We start from the raw sequence: 18,513 nt of genomic DNA on the forward strand, positions 1-18,513 counted from the left end.
ATCTATGCTTGGCATACAAGGCATCCTCTGATCCAGCTCTGATTGACCACTAGATCCAAGGATTTAAAATTTTCTTGTGACGTAAATAAGACATGCTGATGAGACAGATATTTGTCTTAGAGGGTCCCCATACAATGGAACAGGCTCACCATCCATATGAAGCAGAGTTTCATCCCTGACCCTATCTATGTGTAACCTTGATGAATGGATGGGAAATCAAAATTCAGCAAGAGTCTGATGCCCCTGATTCTGACAGTGCTAGACAATAATACCCAAACTAACATGAACCCCCATAACCTCAAACTTCCTAACTCTTAGTAAATACCCATGATACATAGGAGCACAATTGGGTTGGGTTTCATGGCTAGGCTTATAAAGATCGTGGGAGTCATTAGCCTTGTATATACCTATTAACCTATGTGAACATACAAATATATATATATATATATATATATATATATATATATATATATATATATATATATATATATATATATATATATTCCACTGTAATTTCAGGTCTTAGTACTTTTTAGTTGGTTTTAAAGTTTTTATATTAAAATTAATTGTAAGTTCTTTATTAATAGTTGTTCTTTCCACTACCCAATAACGTGGTGCTTATTCTTCCTTTGTTTAGTTAAATAGTTGGAAAGTCTGCTGTATGATTCATTTACAGAAATGTTTCTCAACATATTGAGCCTTTCCCATGTGTGCACCACATCTGTATTATACCCTCAGTTTCTCTGTTCTTTTCTAAATACTATTTCCTTCTCTACCTGTTTCCCAGTTATATCCATAACACCTTTCTTGAATTTACAAGAGAAGGGGATACAGTCATCGTCTCATTCAGACTTTTTCTTCCACATGCTTTGTCTTCCAAGAAGGTAATATGTAATTTTAATTTTTTTTCTAGTTCATGGACTTAGCATCTTTTTCCACTTAAATAAACATATTAATCTGTCTGTGGTGCCACCAACCTATCCCACCTTACATAGTCTCTTATTCCAGATTTTGTTGGTTGCTTCTAATCTTCATTCATTATAATATAATCAGGCTTAAATGATGTTATCAGATCCTTTGGCACTATTTCAACATTATCATACCTGGTTGTTGGTGCTTTGTACATATGAATAATTCATAAACTAATCTTGCAGCTAATCACTTTGCACATTCATTTACAAACCCAATCAATGCCTGGCTTTATGTAATGTACTTCCCAAACCAACTTCTCTGCTCAGAAAAACATGCTGTTTCATTTAACACCCTCTAACAGTGAGGCCAGTGACACCTTGTTCTCCCCACATGTCACCAGAGTATGGAACAACTTGTCCAAACAGCTCAAACTGACACGATCACAAAATGCAAACGCCATTTCAAACAGCAACTCCTATGTGCCTGGCTCTGCTCCTGCCAGACACCAGGGTAACTGTGTTCTACCTAAATAAAATGTTTCTCCTTCTACCCATCCTCCCTTTAGCTCCTTTTGATGTAGCTACAAATCTTCAGGCATTAGCACATCTTCGGCCTTACTCTGCTGCCCCTCAAACACCCTTGGAGAACGTGCTTTCTCATCTGCATTTAAACTGTGATAGCATGCTTTTCATCTACATACACACACACCTGTGCTCTTTCTTTCTGCCACTTAACTATCAGTATAACTAAGCTTCCACTCCCAACTAATATTAGCTCTTGTCTAACCTGCCTGAGGTATAACTTACTTCTGAAACATATTCATCCCTTCTGCAGCCCACATGCCTCATCTTTTTGCCTGTTTCTATTTTCCTCCCATCCAAATTTGCATCCTTTTTCTTTTACACACCTCTCTTCCCTTATCAGTTTAGGAAACCAGCTCTCAATGAATACCTTCCCGCCAGCTGTATACAGCATTATACTATACCACTACAAACCACCTCCAGATGACACTTCTATTCAGCCACCCTTCTCTATAGCATATTCTTCTCTGTCTCTACTAAAACCCATTACAGCACACATGGCTGTATGCATTCTAACAAAATTGTATTATACATTGTGAATATCTTGAGTTTATGTGAAGTTGTGTTATTATTTTTGCAATTAACTTCTGACCCTATGTTAACTGCTGTTCTTGTTAATGTTATTCCCTCTGTTTGTTATATCATATAATCCCCTTTATTGACTCCATAATGCAATATAGTGTTAAGAATGCTATGCTATGTAAATATTCTTGGTTTTCTTTAGATCTCTTTCTCCTTGGGCCTCCACTGGAAAAGGGTCACTGCATTGACCCAGCTGAACTGTCCCAATAAACAAATGCCAATAAATAAAATAAATAATGCATCATACTATTTCTTCATTTTATTCCAGTAACTTCTTTATGGCTTCATGATTAAATTATGCCCTCTTTGTAAACAGCTCTTCTTCTTTTAGGCATAAAATTAACACAGCCACTCCTATATCACCGTTTATATTACTGGCACATGAAATATAATTATTACTGTCTATTGCTAGATATCCTGCTTGAAGGCAAGATTCAGCTCCTATGTGTATCTTATGCTCTATCAACTTGTTCTCTTCTTCAGGTATTTTATTCATGAAAATGCCTCTAGCAACTGTATATATAATATTCAGATAGTTTCATAAGTTTGCCTAAATAATCTGTTCCTATTTCTGTACAACTTATAAAATAAGTTATGTTTTGCAAATACTTTGCTAATCTCATCTGGTTTCTGTGTGATTACTTTTAACAGTAATCACAACAACATACATAAAGGAGAGAGAGAGAGAGAGAGAGAACAAATAACCAATATATGAAAAGAATAATCAAATAATTATTTGTATATGTTACGATTCTTTAATAATACTGCTAGATTACCTAATTAGGAACTGCTAAATGCATAATATATGTACATAGAAGCAGCAAGCATATAGAAAATAGAGCAATTAAACCACCAGGGAAAAAAGAAGCACAAATAAATCATATAGCACACTGGAACCTGAAAAGGAGCTACAGACTATGTTCTGAAATAAATTGGCTGCTCTGTGATACATAGAGTGGCATCCTTTAAAAGTAACTCTTGCTTGATTAATCCATTACAAATATATGGCTGAGGAACTATCAGCTGAGGATGAAGGATGGCCATTCACAAAAACATTATCCAACATCAAATGCAAGCCTGAGGAATCTGGCAATAATAGATTTAGAAATAATTTGTTGATGTCAACAGAAAATCCAGAATCCAGTGAGACCTAATCATTGCAGTTATGATTGGTTCCCAAGGGTTTATTGATAGTGTGCTCTATAGGATTCATATCTAAATCCCTAGTAGTTAGTGGTTTTATCTATGGATGATGCTGAATGAATCTCAAGTAATAGCAATGACATTGTCAGTGATTCCACAGCTAGAACTGTAATTATTAAAGAAAAAGGGTGCTCTAGACTTCAGCAGCCATCTGATACCTGGCAAACTACTTTTTTTGATATCATGACTTTAAATGTGGCCCATATTGTCTTAGTGAGCTTCAGATGAACATACTTAAAAGCTTTAAAAATATTTTTTCTATATGAAGGAGGCTTTATGCAATGCACATACGGTAACACCATATTAGCATGCTCAAAATTAGGACTCCAGAAAAAAGCTTAAAATAATATGCCCATATCGGGGGATACAAGCACAAATAAATATTAAAAAAATTAAAACATAAGTATCAGAAGAGTTGTCAGTGAAGGTGTATGTCCTCTAATGTTAGTCTTGGTGCTTGGATTTGTAAACCAGTGTTTCACAAATAGTAAAATATTACCACAGAAGGCAAACAAAACATTGGTTTAGTGGATTAGACTGTGAAGTAGGTGACTGTCTATTGGAATGGAGGCCAAAATAGACAAGCTGATAGTCCTTATGAAGGACCTAGTACTGCACTTAAAAATACATCAGTCTCATGTTAAGCAACAATCATCAGTGAGAGAAGACATGGAGAGAGAGATATTGGTACTGACAGGATGGACAGCAAAGTAAAATAACAGTGGCATATAAAGAGCTTCAGGTGCTGCTGCTAAATGCCCCAAGAGGTGAAGAGAGGATTGCTGTTCCAACTGGAAGATATGGAGACTAGAGAGTAGTCAACTTAACTTCATTCACCTTATGCTTTAGCTTATCTGTCTTCAAGGGAACATTAGCATCACCAGTAGGAATATTGCTTTTTTATAATTTAATAAAACCAGAATGTTTTAAATCCTGCAAACCTTCAGTATAATTATTAAACAGAGCATATACAGAGCCAAATGTAAATGTAATATTCACTATTATTATCCTACTTTGATTATTCTGAAAACTATCGAGGACCTTTGTATCTCATTTTAACATAATAGCCAAGCCAGCAGATTTATTTATCAAAGGAATTGATAACAGCTTGTGAAAAGACCTCAAATTTAGATAAAATATCATGCAATTTATTTTATCAAATGAACTTCTTGCAAACATATCAAGTCCAGTGCTTCTTACTGATACATTTTAAAAGTTCAGTTTTCATTATACGGTATTTTACTCCATTTATATTAAGTGAAATAGTTTTCATTTTAATTAATCTCTCTATGATTTTCAGAAAACATTTAAAACTGAACACAGTGTCCTGGAGATGTCCCCTCCCCCCAAAAGAATGTTAGATAAAGACGTCCATCATGTTTCAATGTATCATCTAGTCGAATATCCCATGATAGCCTTGGAGAGCCACTGACAAGGGCAGTAAATTTTTTGCAGCTAGTTCCTACTCTGTTTCTTGGAATGTAGTAATTTTCACTGTTAGTGAGGCTAAGGAAGAAGTAGCAAGACTGACACAAAATAAAGACTGAATGTTGTCAAGTCTTTGCAGTGAAAAATGTACACAGAAGAAGGGACAGTGAAAGAATAAGTAATGTTAAGCTTTATGTATGTTTAGTCTGTGCCTTTTAACAAATCTGTTAAATACTTGTTAAAGGGCACAGGCTCAACATTATTTATTTTATTATTTATTTGCATTTGTTTACCGAGATGGTCCAGCTGGGCCAGAAGTGCCCATTTTCAGTGGAGTCCTGGGTTAGAAAAGCTCCACATATAAGACATTTCACATACAACACAGGATTTACATTAATAAAGACATTTAGTACATGTTATTGGCAGCTTATATAATTGGTGAAAAAAACAGTACATAAGTAATCATTCTCAAATCAAAGATATTATACAAGCAATACACAGTATATACATGAGAACATTCCACATGAGTAGTTTCCAGCTAGCAAAATTTATATAGGACACTTCATGCAGTGGGTGGAAAGCAAATATAGGAATTAATTAGAGACTAGGTACTTAAACTTTTCACATGTTTAGGAGGTGTAATAGCTAAGTGATAGGCTATATGAGTCCTGTTGCAGGAATCAGCAAAGTTGGTGGATATTGTTGCAGATATATGTGGTGGTATGATGTTAAGGTAGGTTGCAGAGTGCCTGAATGCCTCGCCTGGTTAATGGTGGGTATGTAAAGGTTAGGAAGAGAAGGAAGTAGACAGGAGGGATCAATGCTAGGACAATGAGGGTTCGTAGAAGAGGGAAGTGGACAAGATAGAGAGGAGGAGTAAGTAAAAAGACAGGTGGATGTGAAAGGAGGATGCCAGACTAGTAGAGTGAGGGTGAGAATAGTTGTGATGGTTGAAGTTGGGTTATATGAGATGTGGTGTTAGCACATGTGCACAGCTAAGATGAGGAGAGGTGTTGTTTCAGAGATGTCTTGAAGAGGGTTACTGAGCAGGTGGAGTGTTAGGAGGGAGTTCCATAGTTTTGCGATGGTAAAAGAGTAAAGCATCTGGCCAGATGAAAGTTTGGGTTTTTCTACATTTACAAGAAGTTGGTTGTTGGATTGGAGTGGTCTGTTAGGATGGTATAAAGTAAGTATAGAAAATAGAGCAGGGCACATGGATGGATTATGAATTAGTTTATGCGTTGTAGTTAGTTGGATAAAGGTGAGATAGTTGGGGAGTTCAAGCCATTTTAGGTTAGATAATGATAAGCAGTGGTGGGATGAGTAGGAGGTATTAGTTACAAACTTAGAAATTTTGTTGTAGAATAAGTCTAGTTTGGACTTTAGTGAGGACTGAATGTTGGAGAGAAGGGGGTTACCGTATAAAAGAGAGGGTAATAGAAAAGAAGAGGCAAGGGAAAGTAGGGCTAATGCACTGAGCAGATGTGTGTGTTGGTAGAAAGTGCCAAGCTTTTGATGTGTCTTTCTGACATTGAACTGGATGTGCAGGTCGAATGTGAGGTTTTCTTCTATGATGACACCTAGGAGTTTTGTGCTAGGTACAATGTAGGTGGTACCATTTAAGGATTGAATTGTGAAGTTCTCTTTTTGTAGGTGTATGGTCTTTTTGGGGGCAAAGATAACTAGTTTGGTTTTGTTTGGGTTCAGGTCAAGATGATTATTAGACATCCAAATTTCAGTGGAGGTGAGGGCATTTTGGGTGATTTGGTGTAGTTATGAGATGTTCTTTGAAGTGCAGATGATAGTGGAGTCATCTGCATACTTGGATGACTGAGCTTTGAGAAAGTGTGGTGTGGAAGTTATTGATAAATATGCTAAACAGAAGTGGGCCTAAAATGGAGCCTTGAGGAACACTAGTGGTGGTGTTTATAAAAGGGGAGTAAGCATTCCACCATTTAGTTGATTATTGCCTGTTAGTGAGGTAATTAGTGAACAAGTTTAGAGTTTGAGGTGTGGTATCTATGTTAGAGAGTTTTGTTAGAAGGAGAGAGTGGGATATAGTATTGAAAGCTTCAGAAAGATCAAGAAATAGTGAAGATACGATTTTACCAGCATCACAGGCTCAGTTGACAGTGTCCATGAAGAATATGAGAGCAGTGGTGGTACTATGTCCTGGCCTAAATCCGTGTCAGGTGAGGGAGAGGATGTGGTTGTGAGTCAGATGGTGAATAAGTTGAAAATGAATACATTTTTCCAGAATGTTAGAGATGAGTGGTAGTATAGCAATGGGGTGGAAGTTGGTGGTGTCTATGTTGGGGCCCCCCTTGTGTAGAGGGAGGATATAAGCTTTTTTCCAGATGATGGGCATATTGGATTCTTGGACAGCTCTCTTGAGAAGTTTGCTGATAGGGTAAGCGATTGAAATGGCTGAGATTTTCAGGTATATTTTCATGAGAATTTGTGCATGGTTAGAGTTTTAGAAGTAATTTTTTAATATTCGAGGTAGGTATAGGTGACAAAGTAAAGTTGGGAATAGGGGGTGTACTGCTGTTAGCTGTGGAAAGGTCTGTGGTGGACAAGTTGGTCTTGGGAAAGGTAGCGGTTAGATTGGCCATAGTATCTATGAAATAGGAGATGAAGGTTGCAGCAATTTCAACGGGCGTTTTATTTGGGTCTGGGCAAGTATTATTACTAGAGATTGGGTTTAATAAAGAGTTGAGAGAGCTCCAGAATTTCTTTGGGTTTTGCTTGTGTTGCTTTTGTAATGTAAGGTACTAGGCGCTTAACCTGGTTTCAGGGCGGTATTCTAAAAGTATTAACATATTTACGTGAAGATTTAGCCTTGAGTAACAACCACAAACAGACACCAACCTGGCTGACAACAAGAAAAACAATGCTCCTACTTAAGAGTGAAACTGCAAGCTATCCTAAAAACTATAGACCAATAACCTGCCTTCTGATGACCTATAAACTATATACTAGAACTGATGCTGACAGAGTTTATAGTTATCTAGAAAAAACCTAAATAATAGCAATAGAGCAAAATGTAATAAAAGAAAGTCACATGAAACAAAGGATTAATTTTTGTTAAAGTCATACTGGAGAACTGTAAAAAGGGGAACAATCTAAATATGGCATGGACAGACTGCAAAAAAGCATTTGACAGTATCCCTCATTCGTAGATAATAGAGTACTTAAAAATGTATAAGATATACCCTACTCTGATTGATTACATTACAGCGACCATTAAAAAGTGGCAAACCACTTTACAGTTAAGCCATTATAAAAGGCAAATTATTTTTCCAGTGATAAAAATCCACCGCTACTCATTTGTCTTGCCCTTAACCCATTAAGCTGTCCACTTAACAGATTAGGGCATGGCTACAATTTGGCTCCTAGAAAACAACAAAGTGTAAAGACTTCTCATCTTCTTTTTTTGGAAAGTTTAAAACTATATAGTTCTTTAGATAAGGAATTGCAAGTGCAACTGCTGGTGGTCAAAACTTTTTCAGATGATATGACTGCCATTTGGTCTTAATAAATGTGCAAAAGCAACCTTTAAAATGAGAAAGCTGCAGCACCAAGAAAACATCAGTTTGGGGCAGGAAGGTGATATAAAAGAGCTTGTGCAAGAGGGAGTTTATAAATATTTGAGACTCAATGAAGGTTCAACAATAAAACATGAACAAATGCAAATAAAACCTGGTAAGGAATATTTTAGATGACTTAAATTAATACTGAAAACAGCATTGATATCTCGGAATGAAGTCCAAGCTATAAACCAATTTACTCTTCCTGTCCTCAAGCACAGTTTTGGAGTGACTGACTGACTCCAAAAAGTGTTAGATAGGTTAGACAGGAAAACAAGAAGGATGCTTCATGCTCATCAAATGATTTATAAAAATCAGTGCATACCAAGACTATATATATTCCCCATTCTGAAGGAGGTATTGTCCTCCTCAAAAGTGATTGCATATATATATATATATATATATATATATATATATATATATATATATATATAGATATATATATGAAATTGTAGGACTGCATACATTTCTGCTGACCTCACAAGATCCAAATGTAGTGAAAGTTTTAAAACATGAGGTAAATAAGTTTAAGATAACGTCCCTGCTTAGTTTAGCATAAGCATATCAGCATCAAGTGGGAATGGAAATCAAACCAGAAGTAGATAAAACTTAGACAGATTGTGCCAAAAAAAAAAACAAAAGAAAGACTATAAGGTGAATGATCAGATGAAAAGGCAAGAAAAGTAGAAAATGCATAAATACAGCTGCAAGTACAGAGAACTCTTGGAACAACCTTGTGTTGATCAGGATCAAATGCAAGAATAGTTAAGGAGTGGTGAATTTAAGCCAAAAGATGAAAGGTTAATATTGGTGGCCCAAGATAGTTGATTATGTACACGTTGGTTTACAAAGTCCATTGGACATATGGGAGAAACAGACAAATGTAGGTTTTATAAAACAGAACTGGAGGCAGTTGCACACCTTGTTGCTGGTTGTGATATACTAAAGGCAGGAAGACTGTATACTGAAAGGCATAATAATGTGGTAAGATTATTGCATTGGGGATTGTGCAAACTTTATAATATTGCAATAGCTAAAAAAAATCACTGGAAACATGAGCCACAAAGCATTATAGAGAATGATGAAGTTTATAGTACATGGGATCACCCATTACCAACAGTTCAAAACATAGATGCGAGAAAACCAGATATAGTACTCCATCAAAAGAAGACAAAAGTAACATCAATCATTGAAACTGCTACACCCGGTGACTATAGTTTCTCACTTACAGAGAGAGAGACAAAGTCATAAAGTACCAGGATTTGCAGGCAGAAACAAGTGCAATGTGGAAGAAGGATACCCAGACAGTTCTGATAGTATTTGGAGCAATGGGTCTTATAAAAAAAAATTTACAGTCGTACTTAGATATGTTACCAATACATGTAACTCCCTATGAATTTCAGAAGGAGTCATTACTGGGCACAGTGCAAGTGCTTTGCACTTCTGGCTAACATCAAAGATTGAAACAATACTAATTTCATGAAATTTAATCATACTTTGACTTAGGAATGGGGTCCATTCCCATCATAGTATTAGAAACCCAAAAGACTTAGAGAAATTAAAAAACAGACATCTCACACATCCACTTAAACAGCATGTTTATAAAACAATGTGCAACCTTTCCAAGTTTAACCCATAAATGTCCGTTACAGCCCTATCATCTATTAACTGCTATTTCCTAAAAATATTCCCCTTAGATGATGCTGTAAATAAATTCAATACAAATTTCCTAAATTTTCTAAATAGCCTTGCACTGCCTAGATGTAAGAGACTAAAAACAAATAATGCAATTTGGCTGTCCAAAACGAGTGAAGTACTAATGCAGGATAGAAAAAAAGCATGGAAAGAATCCAAAAATATAAAACACCACAAAATCTTGAAAACTTCAGAATGCTTCATAACTGTACTAAAAATTAAAATTAATGAAGACAAAAACTATACTATAATAACTTTCAGAATAATAGTAAATACAACCCTAAAAAATTCTGGACATCCAATTAATGAAATATTGCATCCCAGCCATAAATTCAACCCTAACCCCTCTCCCAATAACTCATCACTCAAAACCGCAATACAGTTCAACTCTTATTTCATAGACAGTATAATATCTCTAACCAAGGATTCCCCATCATCTAATCTTAGCACCCACATATCACCATTTCCACCTTTCAACCTGTGCCAACACCCTATATAAAACTACTCTTAAACAAATTCAAACCATGTTGTGCTTCAAGAAAAAAACTGCAGACTTGTCTCACACCTTGTGTAACTTTTGTAAAATCAAAAGGAAAACCACAAGTAACGGTGAAGCACTGTGTCACACAAAAAAGGCTTTAATCCACTGGTTTAGTGCTTTCAGCCCAAAAATTAGGCCTTCATCAGAACGAACTGTTAAAAAACTGTCCCATTTTTATAGCATCATCAGTACACATCAAACCAATCAGATCTCAGTTTTCTTAAAACTTAATATAAAAAATATATATATATATATATATATATATATATATATATATATATATATATATATGTATGTATAAAATACATCCTAAATAATGCATTCATTTTTAACAAGCATATAAACTATTTACATTTATTATACTAGGCTTTTCTTTTCAACACAGCTTTATAGTTGACACCATTGTTAAGCCCTGGTGCCCTGCATGCATCCAAAAGAACCTGCCATTTGAGCTCTCTAAAATCTAGTTCCCCATCTCTGTCTCCTTTGAAATCCACTGGAACATGATCTATAACTGTGAAAAGAAACTTAACACTGTCATTGTTACCCACACAGTTTAAAGTGTGCTTATAAAGAGCATTCTCCATATTTCTCTTTCTAATGGCATAATAATGTTCATACATCCTGTTTTTAAGTTGCCTAATTGGTCTTCCCAATATAAAACGAAAAACAGGTGGAGCATTCTCCTTCAGGAAGAACTCCTATCCCCCTCACAACATTGATTCCTGTGGTATGTGTATAGTATAGTATAGCAGCAGAATCCCCTTTTCAGGAAATGTTTGTGTTTTCTCTGTTTCCTCCTTGTATTTTCTGTTATCTGTTTTGAACTTTGGCATCTCTACTGCCCCAGGGGTACCCACCAAATGCCTTGCTCCTGTCATTGCTTTTTGCAGGATTAGAGGAGTTCAGATCATCCCTTATCTGGATGATCTGCTCATTAAAGCTTCACCCTCCAAGGGTCTGCTTCAGGATCTCCAGTTCACTATTTCCCTGCTGCAGAGTCTGGGTTTACCACAAACTTACAAAAATCAGTTATGACTCCTTCTCAGGATCATGTTTCCTTTGGTTGCAGGATCAAGACCATCCCTAAGACTTCCTAAGGGTCCTCAGATTTATGGCTTCCATCATTCCCATGCTGCCTCTAGCTAGGCTCCATATGAGGAAGCTTCAGTGTTACCTCAAGTCATTGTAGCTTTAACATTGTCATCCCCTGGACTTCCTGGTTTCCTTTCTTCCTTGTCTCAGGCTTGAGCTTCAGTTGTGGATTCATCAACTTCCTCTCAACATGGGGTTTCCTTTCCTGTCTCAGTCCTAACTCAAGACCCCTTTACAGATTTCTCAGACAGGGGGTGGGAACATCCTTCGGCTCAATCAAGGTTCAGAGTCTCTGGCCTCTGCATCAGAAGTTGCACCACATCAAGGAGATGAGGGCTCTGTTTCTAGCTTTTCAGGCTTTTCATACCCTCTTTTATCCAGGGCCCCACAAAGTTTTCACAGACAATATCACAGTGATGTTGTATGCCAACAACTAAGAGGTTACAATATCCTATCTCCTTTGCCAGTTAGCTCTTCAGGTCTGGGATCTAGTTGTCCAGTATCAGGTGACTCTTCAGGCAGTTAAATTCCCTCAGAGCACAATCTAATGGTAGACCCTTTGAGCAGGTCAAGCACATAAGTTCATGAATGAATGCTACACAGATATGTGTTTCTGGACATTGTCCATTGGTGGGGTATTCCTCAGTTAGATCTTTTTACCTCCCCTCTGAGCAGACAATTTCTATATTCTGTTCCACAGTCCCAAGTCCTCTGGCTTGGAAAGTTGATGCCCTGTCTTTTCCTTGGAAGGGGGTGTTTCTGTTTGCCTTACTTCCCCTTCCTCTGCTTCCTAGGGTATTGCACAAGATCAGGCAAGACTCCCCCAAAATCTTGTTAGTGACTCCCCCTTTGGCTCAGACAACACTAATTCCCCATTCTTTCTCACTTGGTCAGGGGCAATCAGAAGTTACGTCACCGGCTGGACCTTCGCATACAAGACAAGGGATCTTTTATCTATCCTCATATGTCCACTCTTCAACTGATGCTGTGGGTGATAGGGTTTTTATCCCTTTTAGTCTCCTCTGTTGAAATCAGGATCCCTTATCTGTTCAAGTTCCTATGGTTTTCTATTTTCTGTATGATCTGCTCCATGCTGGATTGGTATATTCTTCAGTTAAAGCTCACATGTCAGCAATTTCTGCCTGTCTGCAGCTCTCCCTCTGGTCACTAGAGTTGAGGGCAAGCAATTTCTTAAAGGTATCCTTCTTATCATGCCTCCCAGGAAGCCAATTCCACCTTCCTGGAACCCCAGTTTTGCTTTTGAAAAATTGACTCAGGCTTCTTTTGAGCCTGCTAATTCAGCTTCCTTACAACATTGTACATGGAAGACTGTTCTTCTTTTAGCCCTCACTTCATTTAGGAGGGTGTTTGAACTTCAAGCTCTCATGGCTGTTCCTCCCTTTATAGTTTTTCACAGAGATGGGGTGTCTCTTCATAGTAATTCATCTTTTATGCCCAAAGTGTTCATTGAGTTGTCTCTTAATCAGTTTATTCATTTGCCTTCCCTTTTTTCCTTCTCCACAGTCTGTCAGTGAGAAGGTTCTGTATGCCTTGGATTTCCAGACAGCTCAGATATTATTTAGATAAAACTAAAGGTATTCACAAATCTGAGCAGTGTTTTGTTTCTTTTTATCTCAGGTATTTGGGGTGTATTTCTAAAGCCTTTTGTTATTTCTTTCATGGCAAATGTCTTTTCTCTTCAGTAGAGGCTCACTCTACCAGCCCCGTTGCTTCCTCTGGTGCTTTTTTCATGGAACTGGATAACATTTCCATCCTTGAGACTGCTACTTGGTCTTCTTTTCATGCCTTCACTAAGCATTATAAGTTGGATGTTATTTTCAGGGCTAGAACTGGCTTTGCCAGAACTATTCTGCATGGGTTTCTTGAGGGTTCTTCAGTGCCATCCTCCTCCCAGGTTTCCTCTTGAGCTTTTGCATGCTTCCTTGTGTTCGCAGTACTGCAACAGTGATATGGAAGGACATAGTACAGTTCTGTAAAATCCTACCATAAGAGTATATGCCCTTTTCTACACTGTTGCAGTATTTGCTCCCTCCCTGCTGCCCTCCCCCCTGCTCTAACCTGTTGTTCTTGCCCTCCTGGTTGAAGGATTCATCTCTCTCTCTCTCTCTCATCTCCTTCTGGATGCACATGTTCCTCCTGGGGCTTTTCACCTCTGAAGTGTGTGCATACATACATCACCTTTATGCCTTGCACCCTGTGTGGGAGCATATGTGTGATATATAATGCCTGTATATAGTAAAGGCTTTAGTATACTGGCCAGTCATTGGGCTACCATTAGCAGGAGATCCCTTACATTAGGAATACTGTAACAGTGAAGAGAAGGACATCTACTGTTATGGTAAAGTTTAAAACAATGGTATTTTTATATTTCATTCAAACTTTTTTTTCTTTCTAGTAATTCTTTCACTGTTATTTTGTTATCTAATTTAAAGTAGAAAGAGGGGATATAGTAGTAATTTGTGAAGCTGGATTCAAAGATAAACTGCTGGGATATTAAAGAAAATAGTATGAGATGATGGGTGGGAAATATCTTTTATGGCATTTAAGCTTTCTATATTCAGTTTATATTTGAATAGGCTGTTGGTAAAATGTTATTAGTACTGAAAGCTTTTATTGTTTGCCAGAATTTTGTGATTTCTCAAGTATATTTATTTATTTACTTATTGACATTTGATTACTGAGAAAGTCCGACTGGGTGGGTGCCCATTTTAAGCGGAGACTTGGAGAGAAAAGTTCCAAACATTACAAAAACATTTCAAGAACAATAATTTTACAATCTTCAAAAATAATACAAAACATATTCAGTTTAAATAATTATATCAAATTAAACATATGACAACATTGTCTAAAAATAGATACAATTCATATGACAATGATTTAATATTTAGAGAAATGTTAGCGAGTCTAAATAAATACAAGGTAATTTAGTAATAATACAAACAGGGATTAAAATTTGAAGTGAGTGAAAAAAAACAAGGCTGTGACATAGTCAGTCAGTCAGGGGAGAGAAAATGATTGAAGTTAGGAAGTGAATAAAGAAGGTGGAGTAAGAAGGTGTAAGGTATGAATATGTAGTTGTCCGTATCGAGACAGATTTTGTTTAGGAATTCTTTCAGAATGGTTTTAAAGGACTGTATGGAGGTTATTGACCTGATGGATATAGGTTCATAAGTAAGTACTAGGTTAGCTGCCCTTGTGGGCCATTTTAATCCTTGCCAATTTCCCCAAGGTAAGAACCAAACCCTGTATCATGTGTTTGTCAGGCAAACACATTAACCATTTTGCCAACCCACAGCACTTAGCAACATGGTATGAGTATACACTCTGTGCCCAGCAGGTTTGATATTTTTGTGAACCAAAAGCAGTTTTTGCTCATTGGATCATAATGACCAGATGTGAACATTGTTGTACAGAATAGCATTTTATGCTGGACAAGCAAATGGGTGCTGCATAATTTTATAGGTGGTAAGAAGCTGAGTATAAGTTAGTTGATGCGGTAGTTCTAATCACCTTAGGCAGTTTAATGTTATATAGTGGTGAGTTCAGAAAGGGGTATTTGCTGCAAATGTATCCACTTTATTAGAGCATTGTTCAAGTTTTGCTTTTTGTGATATCTGGAGGTTACGAAGGAAGGTAGCATCATAAAATAGTGAGTAAATGGCAAGTACAGTTTTAGTTGCCTTAGCGAGAAAGTGTTTGGCTCTATAAAGTATCCCTAGCTTTTGATAATTTTGATAATTTTTTATGCAGTTTTGTGTATGCAGGTCATCTTTAACATTATCATCCATTATCATCCTAATAATTTGCTATGCAAAGTGACTTCAGTGGTTGTATTATTAAGATAAAGGATTTTACATTTTTTTTTCATGTGAGAGAGATTTGGGAAAAAAGAAGCAGTTTGGTGTCTGAACGGTTCAGCAAGAGTTGTGAGTTACAAAGTCATATCCAGTGGCTGCTAAAGCTTCCTGAGTAATTTTCTGGTGATATTCCAGGTTGTATTAGGGAAGCCAGTTGTGTGGCTGTGTGGAGGGCATTAGATAGAATGTTAGCAAGGATATTATAGAAGAGGAGAGAAAAAAGATAAAGCCTTGTGGTACACTGGTGGTGACTGGGAGGTATGGAGAGAGGGTAAAGTGCCGTTTTACTAACTGATCCCTATTGGACTGGTAGCATTTGAACCATAGAAGGGTGGGCTGAGATAGACTCAGTGAGAACATTTAGACAAGTCTTGTCAGGAAGCAACAGCTGCATAACCTTCTCCAGTAAATCCCCCCCCAACTAAAGTCTAGTTTATTTTGAGATAAACTTAAATCTATAAAATAGCATTCTGTTATCTCTCCTGTTTCATCTGTAATTAACCCCAGCTTTAATTTTATATCCTTTTTAAGAATTTCAGGGTAAAATTAGATAATGTCTACACTTGCCTTAATTTAACAGTATAAAGTAGAGTGACTGTGCAAAGCAGCATACTTTTTCTTAAGGTTCACGGATTGGTTTCTAATCCTCTTGCACTTACAGTGTCTGCAGAGTTCAATTACCCATTGGCTCTCAATCTCCTTCCCTGTAGTCTTTGCCTCTTCCCCTCCAGCTCTTGTCCTGTATTGGATAGCCTGAGGTAATTTAAACCCAAGGTGCCATTTTGTTTCCTTTTTTTCAAATCCCACAGCAGTTGTTTGTCTCCCCATCATCATGTAAGTTCTTGCACTACTGATCTGGGCCTAATACTTAACCCCAAAAAGACTCAACTTATGCTTTTCCACTCTACCAAAATGATTGACTCTTCTTCTCTTTTGTCTATCAAATCTGCCCATACCACCAAATCTCTCCAGTATCACAAGTTAAACGTCTTGGTGTAATACTTGACCAAAACCTAAAGTTTGACAAACATATAGCACAAACCATATCCAAAGTCCAGAAAAAACTTGGAACTCTATACCACTGCAAAAACTATCTAACCAAAAATACCTGCATAATTGTCCATGTGCTATAATAAAATCGCTAGATTCACAACCAACTCTAATTTCCACTCCCATCACTGTCACTCACTAAAACAACTAGGGTGGCTAGAACTCCCCAACTTACCAAACTATAACAAAATCACCATGGTTCATTACTTGCTGTACCACCCAAACAAGATTCCTGACCTCTCAGGCTTACTCAACTTTCACAATTCTGCTCGCCAATTAAGATCCACAAACAAAGTCCATTTTGAAGTAGCTAAGTGTAGACACAGTGCTGATGAATCCCTCTACTCCTACACAGTTGCTAAAATCTGGAATTCTCTTCCACCGGATATCAGATTACAAACAGCAGTCCCATCTTTAAAACCCAATTAAAAGACCACCTCAATCTCATCTGGCAATGTACCCATTCTGTCCATGGCTAGCCCTACTACCACCATTCAGATACATCTTCCTCTGGCAGTACTCAAAGGTCAAACACATAAAAAAAAAAAACTACCATAACAAATTGTATTTTTAAATGAATGTATATATCTGTATATAGTATTACTGCACTTTCTTACTCAAATACATAATATTTTCAGCTTTAGTACTGTACACTCAATACATTGTACATTTCTGTAACTTCTCATCAAACTATGCAGTGATATACTATTGTTTGCACTATTAATTTGTACTCATCTTTGACGTTTGTATTTTTAGCATGTATGTGGAGCTTTTGTATTTTTATGATTGTCATGTATGTGGAGTTTTTCACCCCGAGTCTCTGCTGAAAATGGGTACCTGATTGCCCAGTCAGTCCAACCCGGTAATCAAGTATAAAATAAATAATAATAATAATAAGGAAGAGACTAATTTGCTGTTATCTCTAGCTTTATTGACAGTTTCTATGAAGGTTAGAAGTGCCATGTTCGTACTATGCAGAGGAAGGATGGAAGCCATGTTTGTGGGAAATAGGAGATCTTCCTGAAGGAAATACTTTAAGTAAGTAATTATTTTTGAATACATTTTTCAAATATTTTGGAGAGGTGGATAAGATTGCTATCTAAAGTTATTGATTTTTGTTGAGCTAATTTGTGATTTTTTTCCAGATAAAGGGAACATGGGATTCCTGGACTGGCCTATTTATATGAATTGAGACAGGTTAGGCAATGCTATTGGCTATTTTAAGGTACTCTCTTGGAAGGTCATCAGATGAAGCAGAGCATGGCTTGAGTTTGTTTAAGAGTAGTTTTATATGGATATGGGCATAGGCTTGAAGGTGAAAGTAGATGTGGTGATATGTGGCTGTTGGGCAGGCTTGGGATTAGATGTTGGGGAATTCTTGTTCAGGAACTCCATACTATCTGTGAAATAAGAGTTGAATTCTATTGCAGTTGCAAGTGGTGAGCTATTGGGAGAGGGGTTGCAGTTGGCTGAGACGTAAGATTTCTTGGCTGATTTTTTTAGGGGTTGTCTTTATCTTTGTTTACTATTGTTCTGAATGTTGTTATAGTATAGTTTTTGTCTTCGTTTATTTGCTCTTTGGTAGAGTTACTGATCATTCTGACATTTTCAAGATACTGAGATGTTTTATAGTTTTGACATTCTTGCCATGCTTTTTCTCTATCCTGCATTAGCATTCTGCTCTTTTTGGCTAGCCAAATGTCATCATTTCTTTTTAGTCGCTTCCTTCTAGGAGGTGTAAGGCTATTTAAGATATTTAGGAAAGTTGTTTTGAAATCATTTACAACATCATGTAATGGGAGAATTTTAGGATGTTCCAGTTAACAGATGATAAGGCAGTAATTAAAATGTTTCGGTTAAACTTTAACATGTTGCATGTTGTTTTATAAATGTGTTGTTTAAGTGGATGTGTGAGATGACTGGTTGTATAGATTAGGAGATAGTCAATGAGAGAATCT

Source organism: Protopterus annectens, chromosome 14.part0, assembly GCF_019279795.1.
Source record: "Protopterus annectens isolate FY-2018-M chromosome 14.part0, PAN1.0, whole genome shotgun sequence".
NCBI classification, from domain to species: domain Eukaryota; kingdom Metazoa; phylum Chordata; order Ceratodontiformes; family Protopteridae; genus Protopterus; species Protopterus annectens.